General features: G+C 38.7%; 1 long non-coding RNA gene across 1 annotated transcript; it reads left to right on the forward strand.

Moving 5' to 3' along the window:
- The first annotated feature begins 490 nt into the window (after positions 1-490).
- On the forward strand, positions 491-8,227 carry LOC106094709 (uncharacterized). The gene is made up of 2 exons (XR_001222610.2): positions 491-638; positions 7,700-8,227. It is a non-coding gene; the product is annotated as an uncharacterized LOC106094709 (long non-coding RNA).
- Positions 8,228-9,033: the final 806 nt, after the last annotated feature.

Below are 9,033 nucleotides of genomic sequence, written 5' to 3' on the forward strand. Positions count from 1 at the left end.
GACAGACAGACGGACATGGCTAGATCGACTTAAAAAGTCGCGACGATCAAGAATATATATACTTTATGGGGTCTCAGACGAATATTTCGAGTAGTTACAAATAGAATGACGAAATTAGTATACCCCCCTCCTATGGTGGAGGGTATAAAAATTAAAAATTTTGCTTCAAATTTCTGGGGGGCTAACATTTGTCTTGGCCTAAGCTGATACCCATATTTTCCCTATAGATCCATTTTTGATTTTTAAACGTTCCATTTTGAGTTATTTTGATATTTTTTCCCTATAACGATCACATTTATACCTATTGCAACCATAACTACAATACAAAAATTTTCGAAGCAGTCGGCGACAAAAATCGAATTGAAACTAAGTCTATTTTGACCTTTTGACTTTATTATTTATTATTTATTCAACTTTTTGACTTTTTTTGACTTTAAAGTCGATTATTCGACAAATCTCCACAAAAAAGTGTATTAATCGATTAGTCGAAACTCGACTTTTAGATCCCTAGTTTCACCATGTCACCTGCATTGTGAAATCTTTATACTCCATCATTTTCAATTCTCTGGATTAGCTAATTCTTATTTCCAGACGTTGAAATACCCAGCTCCCTGTATTTCGCCTGCAATTGCTTCAAGGTAAAGCTGCGAATATTTTCTATGTTTTTCTCGATAAATACTCGTGACACTTCTTTTGGAAAATTTATCCCACTTCTGAGATGTCACAGGATAGTCCGAGTGGGATAAGGCTTCGCACAAATAATGAAACGAATGGCTTTTATTTAAGATTAAGTTAATAAAATTAAGATAATTAAATTTCACAATGAGCAAGCAAATTTGTTCATGACTCGGCTCTCTTCGCAGAACTCCTCTTCTTCTAGGCGGTTCGTTTCAAATATGACTGCACAGCGTTGCACAAACGCAGTGTTGCCTAAATCGTTCGGAGGGTTCTGAATATCACAGAGCTGACAAGACGTGGTCAACAAGGTTTCTTTGTCTGCACCCCAAGTGCTGCCGGCAAGTGACCTGAGGACATTGTTTCTACTTTTGACTTTATCGCAAATTGCTGTGGCATGTGGGGATAATGTGTAAGAGCTGTCAAATGCCAAGTATTTTGGGACACTTGATGGTCGGAATCATTTCTCCATCAACATTCAGTCAGCTCGGCTTTCACCTCAAGGGTATTTATAGTGAACAATGTGGCTGAAGATTTGGTGGCAGATATCTTCAGATTTCTAGCAGCGAAATAAGAGGCAAGTTCATTGAGGTAGACGTTCAACCCATCGCAAATGCCAACTATGGGTGGGGCCTGTTGCCGTGATCGTACAAGTGTCTGCATATGATCTCTATGCCGTCTAGTGGGGGTGGAATGGTGGATAGGTAGAGGTTAAACAATGCCGGAGATATCACCTTGGAGAACTCCCTGTTTCAGAATACGTCACACTCACGCGAGCTGCTACACCTTCTGGTAGCCCTAGTGGGGTATCCTCATTCACCGTGCAAAACGTGGAACCTTCAATCTGCTATGCCAAAGCTATGCCCCGCTGGTCGTTATCTAGGGGAGAATGCCATGAAACGTAATGCGATTATGGCCAAATAGTAGACCACTTATGTCGGGGTTGTAAGCTTGGCCATTAATTGGGACACAGCTACCAACCGTATACAGCTACACGTTGTATATCTCTATATCGGCTGTACCGGACCTGACTGCTATTCCCATGCACTCCATGTAGGGGTCACTAGCGCCAAATGCAGGCAAGATGGGTCTATATTGCACAGAATGGTATATCACGAAGGCCAATCCCCCACCTCCATTCCTTGAGCTATCCTTACATAGCACATTGTATCCGTGATAACTGTGCAAGCTGCAGTTATTGGTCAGCTTTGTCTCCTGGATCACTGCAACCAATATTTTCTTCTGACTCATAAAATCTACAATCTCGTCGATCTTGCCACGGAGACCGTTGCAATTCAATTGTAAAAATGAATTGAGTATTGCCAGGCACTGGCCTTGGTCATGCTGGGATGCTGCTTTTGCGTATATTGCTGCACGGGAGAGGTCGGGGGGGTCACATAGTCCGACGACGAGGGCACAGAAGGCGACGACGACGACGCTTGTGACCCACTGCTGTCTACTTTCGCACAGCACTTTGCAACATATTCAGTATGACTATACTCCCGTAGTGATGTAAGGCCAGAGCAAGATCGGAAATGTACCCATACACATCGCCGACACCGACCGATTATGGAGGCGAACAGATTGTTTTAGCCACATTTCCATGTGGAAGTGGCGATCCTCGTCAGGTTCTTATATGCGAGCAAGCTCGTTCCGGTCTATACGACCGATCGCCGCAGAAACTGATGGCCGTTGGTCAGATAAAGGCGCCAATACCTCGCCTTATCCTATCGAGTATTATAGGCACTCAGTAATAAAGCAAGAGCCGGAGCCACTCGGCCTCTTACTAAGACTTTCCACTCGATACATCTGATTGTCTGCGACTGCCGTTGCAGCTACTATGTAAGGAGCATTCCAATATCCGCAACCTATGGACGCGCCCGGTGGCTCCCAGCTAAGCCTCTCGTGGGGACACGATAAGAACACCACACAGATTGGAGCTCAAAGTTCTAGCCTGTCTGATGCTCATAGTTATCCCGCGCGGGGACATTTTATGATATTTTTTATGCGTGTACGTTACCTTCTATTTGTGTATTGCGTACATTGGAAGAAATGTAATACAAACGACAAGTTCATTAAATTGCTTTTGTTGTATTAATGTCATTTAAATTATTTACAACACATTCGTTTAGGATAATTTTTATATATGTATTCCTAGAAATAATGTTGATAAATAGATATATGTATAAGATTGATAGACGCAATCAGCAGATAATTTTAATTATACATATGAAAATTTGAAAGAAATTTGTAAGTTGTTGTGGGAATAAACTCCCGGGGAATTAATTTCTCCCTTGACTAAAATCCTACTATGCTGATTGAATGGGGAGATAACAAAATGGGAGAGGGTATTTCGAATTTAGGAAATTGCGAAAAACAGCTGTTTTGCTTGAGCTGATTTATTTTGGCTAAAGATTTGACTAAAATTTTTTGGAAAAAGAACATAAAGTGTAAATATAAGCAAAAAGAAGTCATAAAGGTTATTAAAAAAGTTTACAAATGTCACGACATTTCTGTCTTGTGAAAACAACTTTTGGTCTTCATCCAACAATCGTTGTCTTAAATGAGAAGCTTCAAGAATGGTCTGGTGGACAGATAAATAGATTAATTGTTGCCCCCGCTTGTATTCGTGACACACGTCCTGCTCGTTGTCGTTTTCCCTTGCCAAAAGGAGTTTAGGTGGCTGAATCTACCGGATCGTTCTTGGGTAGAACTACTTTAGTGAGTAGCATAGTGATTTGCTTATACTCCGCCGTCATGAATGCAGCGGGGGTCTGCCTGATACGCTGCTTTTTCTAAAGTTACTTTTATGGAGCTAGAACTTGAACTTGAGTGCTACCGAAAAGCGACTTATGGTTTGTGGCACCAAGTATTTTTAAATAATTAATGTCTGGATTGGAATGGTGCAATGTTATGCACGAATATTCCATTAAGGAACATGCGGAAGACTTTTTGCATAACAATAGTGTTGTCCGATTCTAATTTAAGCTCAATGATAAAGGACCTCTCTTTATACATATGGGTCTAAGTATATAAAAATATGAACCACATATTTTGATACCTATGAATACATATACCAATTCTAAAAACTTTACTCTCAATAAAACAGAAAAACTTATGCAAACCTTCTATGGTGGGATATTTCAACCGAGAGAACCTAACAAAATTTGTACTTGTTTTTGATGAAAAAGTGAATAATTATTTCCGTACATAGTAAAATATTCGTATATAGTAAGTCCACACGCATTACACAACCACGCACCCGCACCCCAATAGTGACCTCTTTTAGTATACTCTTTCTTTTATTGAAAACTAGCTGAACCGGGCCCGCTCCGCCTTCTTTTACTTTACATGGGAAAAAATTTTCCTATGAATATTTATTTTCGACAATTAAAGAGCTTTTAGTGAAATGCCATGCTACGAAAATAGTATATCGCTAGACAAGCAGTTCAACAATATAAGTATTCAACTCCCAAATACCTTTATTTAAGCCCCATATTAGGATGGTCAGTAACAAATAGCTGTTTGTGGGGTATTTTGGGAAAGGGGTAGAACCCCAAAAAATTGGTCCCGAAAGTGGGTATCAATTCTTGCCCTGTCCCCAATACCTTTCATTTAAGCCCCACATTGACTTGGTTGGTAAATATGCCCGATTTAGGGATGTTTTGGGAATGGTTGGTCCCCTAATCACTAATCCCTCAATATAAATCAGTAACGTGCTCTATTCTCATATATTTGAACCCCATATTGCCATTGGCCTCAAAATTGGATATCAAATTCGTTTTCTAATCTCAAATACCATTCACTTAAAACCCTTATTGAAAAAGCCAGCAAATATGTCCTATTGCAATGGTCAGCAAAAACTTTCTATTTGAGTGGTGTTATGGGGGTGGGGTGGCCACATAGACACTTTTCTTGAACATTGATATCAGATTCGTGCTTTACTCCCAAAGACCTTTCATTTGAGCCCCATATTGCTTTGGTCGTAAATTTGTCTTCTTTGGGGGATGTTATGGGGGATGGGCTGCCCCTCAAACACTTGGTCCCACATCTGGATATCAGATTAGTGTTCTACACTCAAATACCTCTTATTTAAGCCCCATATTGCCATGGTCAGTAAATAAGGGATGAAAGGAGTGGACCCCCAGAAACTTTGTCCCAAATTTGAATATCAGATTCGCATTTTATTCGCAAATACCTTTCATTTGAGTCCTATATTGCCATGGTCGATAAATAAGTCAGATTTAGGGGTGTTTTGGGCATTGGGGTGGTCCCCCAAACAATTGATCCCACAATTGGATATGCATTTTCTAATATTAAATACTTTCATTTGAGTCCCATATTGTCGTGATTGGTGTATACATATATTTGGTAGGTTTTTGGGTGGATACCAAACTTTTGTTTGTAGGTTACTAATTGATTTTTATACCCTCCACTATAGGATGGGGGGTATACTAATTTCGACATTCTGTTTGTAACTACTCGAAATACTCGAAATGAAATTTTGCACAAATACTTCTTATTAGTGTAGGTCAGTTGGTATTGTAAATGGGCCATATCGGTCCATATATTGATATGTAAATGGGCCATATCGGTCCATGTTTTGATAAAGCTGCCATATAAACCGATCTTGGGTCTTGATTTCTTGAGCCTCTGGAGTACGCGATTCTTATCCGATTGGAATGAAATTTTGCACGACGTGTTTTGTTATAATATACAACAACTGTACCAAGTATGGTTCAAATCGGTTCATAACCTGATATAGCTGCCAAATAAACCGATCATGGGTCTTGACTTTTTGAGCCTCTAGAGGTCGCAATTATTATCCGATTTGCCTGAAATTTTCTCCGACAGATTCTCGCATGACCATCAGCATACGTGTGTATTATGGTCTGAATCGGTCTATAACCCGATACAGCTCCTATATAAATCGATCTCTCTATTTTACTTCTTGAGCCCCCAAAGGGCGCAATTCTCACATATAATTTAATTGTGGTCCAAACCGGACCATAAATCGATATCGCTCTAATAGCAGAGCAAATCTTTTCTTATATCCTTTTTTGCATAAGAAGAGATGCCGGGAAAAGAACTCGACAAATGCAATCCATGGTGGAGGGTATATAAGATTCGGCCCGGCCGAACTTAGCACGTTTTTACTTGTTATATATAAGATTAATACATAATTTTCATGGCTTATCTTTAAGAAAAATTAATTTTGATATACTCGTATATTCGTCGCTTCTCTGGAAAAATATCTTTCGATTGATGCCAATTTCATTTAAGTCCATTCAGGCGTCTAACCGTGATATGTACCACAAAATTGCCTTTATAACTCTAATAACTCTAGGCAGTTAAATAATATATAAAGGGTGATTTTTTTAAGCTATTATCTTTACGGCAACACTGGTTTAAACAGCTGGCGAACGTTTCGTGTTTTGTTTCACAGTCAAACATCTTCAGTTTAGTCTATAATTTAACCATGAAGTCTTGCAAACGAACAACGCTTGAAAACTGAATTTGAAAATGCAAGAGCTTGACTTGAATGACATGTGGTTTTAACAACACAGTGCCACATTCCACCAGCATGCGTTACAATGGACTTATTGAGAGGCGAGTTGGGTGAACATTTTATTTCAGGACTGATCAATTGGCCGCCTAGATCTTGCGATTTAACACCTTTAGACTATTTTTTGTGGGGCTATGTTAAAGCTCATGTCTATACAGGCAAGCCCGCCTCAATTGACATATATTCGTGAGATACCGGCCGAAATGTTGGAAAGAGTATTGGACGAAGCGGATGGACCATTTGAGGCTCACTCACGGTCAACATTTGCATGAAATAATCTCCAAACATTAAATTATGTGGACCGTACTATCGATTCAAATAAATATCATTATTATACCCACCACCGAAGGATGGGGATATATTCATTTTGTCATTCCGTTCGCAACACATCGAAATATCCATTTCTGACCCTATAAAGTATATATATTCTTGATCAGCGCAAAAATCTAAGACGATCTAGACATGTCCGTCCGTCTGTCTGTTGAAATCACGCTACAGTCTTTAAAAATAGAGATATTGAGCTGAAATTTTGCACAAATTCTTTTTTTGTCCATAAGCAGGTTAAGTTCGAAGATAGGCAATATCGGACTATATCTTCATATAGACCGATCGGCCGATTTAGGGTCTTAGGCCCATAAATGCCACATTTATTATCAGATTTTGCTGAAATTTGGGACAGTGAGTTGTGTTAGGCCCTTCAATATCCTTCGTCAATTTGGCTCAGATCGGTTCAGATTTGGATATAGCTGCCATATAGACCGATCCTCCGATTTAGGGTCTTAGGCCCATAAAAGCCACATTTATTATCTGATTTTGCTGAAATTTGGGACAGTGAGTTACCTTCGACGTCTTCTTTCTGAACCTGATCGGTTCAGATTTGGATTTAAAGTATTGGCCCCTAAAAGGCGCATTTATAATCCGATTTCACTGAAATTTTACACAGTGACTTAGTTAGGCTTTTCGACATCTATGTTATATATGGTTCAGATTGGTTTATTTTTAGATATAGCTACTGAAAAGATCAAAATTTTGTTGTACACAATTGAACAATGACTTGTACTTATTAGTATTTGGACCAAATCGGAACTTATTTCGATATAACTGCTATGGGACATAAGGTATGCAATTTTTACCAGATTTTGGTGAACGGTGGTTTACATATATACCCGAGGTGGTGGGTATCCAAAGTTCGGTCCGGCCGAACTTAACGCCTTTTTACTTGTTTGTTTTGGCATTACCGCATTCGTTAGAGAATAAGCACATTCGACATTCGAGATTATGGCATTCGTTAACGAGAGCATAATCGAGTATCAGCTGTTCGAAATCCGCTCGTGAGCTCTGGAGCAATCGAATAGAATTGTTACTTGATATAAATAGTTAAAATAAAAGTAAAAATTTAAGTTTGTAAGTGTAATTATAAAATGAAATAAATAAATGATCATACTTTTTCATATTTAGGAATAATGAATGCAAAATAAGTGGTCTACAAAAGGTTGATAGACTCAATTCATGACCATCCAAATTTGGCAAAAAAATCCAAATTGTAGCTAAGGGTAGGCAACATCTCGAGAAAAAATGAGGCCAAATCGTGGAGAAATGTAAGAAACGGCCAATTGCAGCTTTGGTGGTACCGTGGCGGGCATGAGCCCTTTGAAAATTTCCTCAAATCATGTCATATCAATTAAAGTAAAAGCAATTTATTATCGTTAAAACAGCTTGGTCGCTGTTTTGGAGCCGTGGGCTAGCGGACCGTGGACGTAGCAACAAGACTCGGCACCGCGCTTTATCACGTGTAAACCAAGAATGGCTAAAAAATCATGTTCCGTACTTCATTTGGTACACAGTCTGGCTCTCCAATTCTATAATTTCTCTGCGAATACGAAAGCAATGTTACCATGCTTTTTTTTATTTATAAATTCACGTTTGTTTCCAAAAATTTCAATAAATTCATATTTTTTACAAAAGCCGGCTAGATGTTAATTGTCATTTCTGTTGTTTTATTTTGCCACAAATATATGTTCAAATTAACTCTAATGCAAAAAATAATCGGTAGCCATTTGAAAAATTTCGATATAACAACTTTCGGATGTGTGGATGGATGTGTTACCATCCATTCGATACGTGACGTGAATAAGATTACGTCATACAAAAGAGTACTCGATCACGTATGCGGTGATTCAGCCCCAGAGAGGACTTATCGCGAAGTTACCAGATTGGGTATTCTCGAAACATCGATGTGGCCAGCAAGAGGTATATATGGCAGTGACACAACACAACACGAGTGAATCCCTTAACAGCATGAGTGTGTTGAGGAGCGTCGCGTTGAAAAATGCATCTCTACAAACAAATGTTAAAAAAGCAACTCGCAAAAGCTGAAAAATTTTTAACTTTGATGACCAAAAACACTATTTCGCGCGTAGCAACACAAAATGACGCTCTTTTTCAAACGTCAAGTTTGACATTTTTTAACTTTTCCACGTTGCTTTTGTGGATTTTGTGTACAGAATTGAATTTTTGCAACGCAATGCTCAAAACCAAAGTTCAACGCTCATTCTCATTATGTTTTGGGCTTCAGTCTTATCTGAGAACGCGTATTGTAAACGTATCAGCAATAAGTAGATCAATAAATCATTGTCAAGTAAAGAAATTGTAAACAAACTGTATTTCAATTGGAAGTAAAACGTCTACCGTAAAAACGTAACAACTGGTGTCAGAAATGAAATTATGAAATAAACTTCTACAATAAAATTCGCGGATCTACGCATGAGAACTTGAAGAAGGAGTTGAGTAAA

Source organism: Stomoxys calcitrans, chromosome 1 (genome assembly GCF_963082655.1).
Source record: "Stomoxys calcitrans chromosome 1, idStoCalc2.1, whole genome shotgun sequence".
Taxonomy (NCBI): Eukaryota; Metazoa; Arthropoda; class Insecta; order Diptera; family Muscidae; genus Stomoxys; species Stomoxys calcitrans.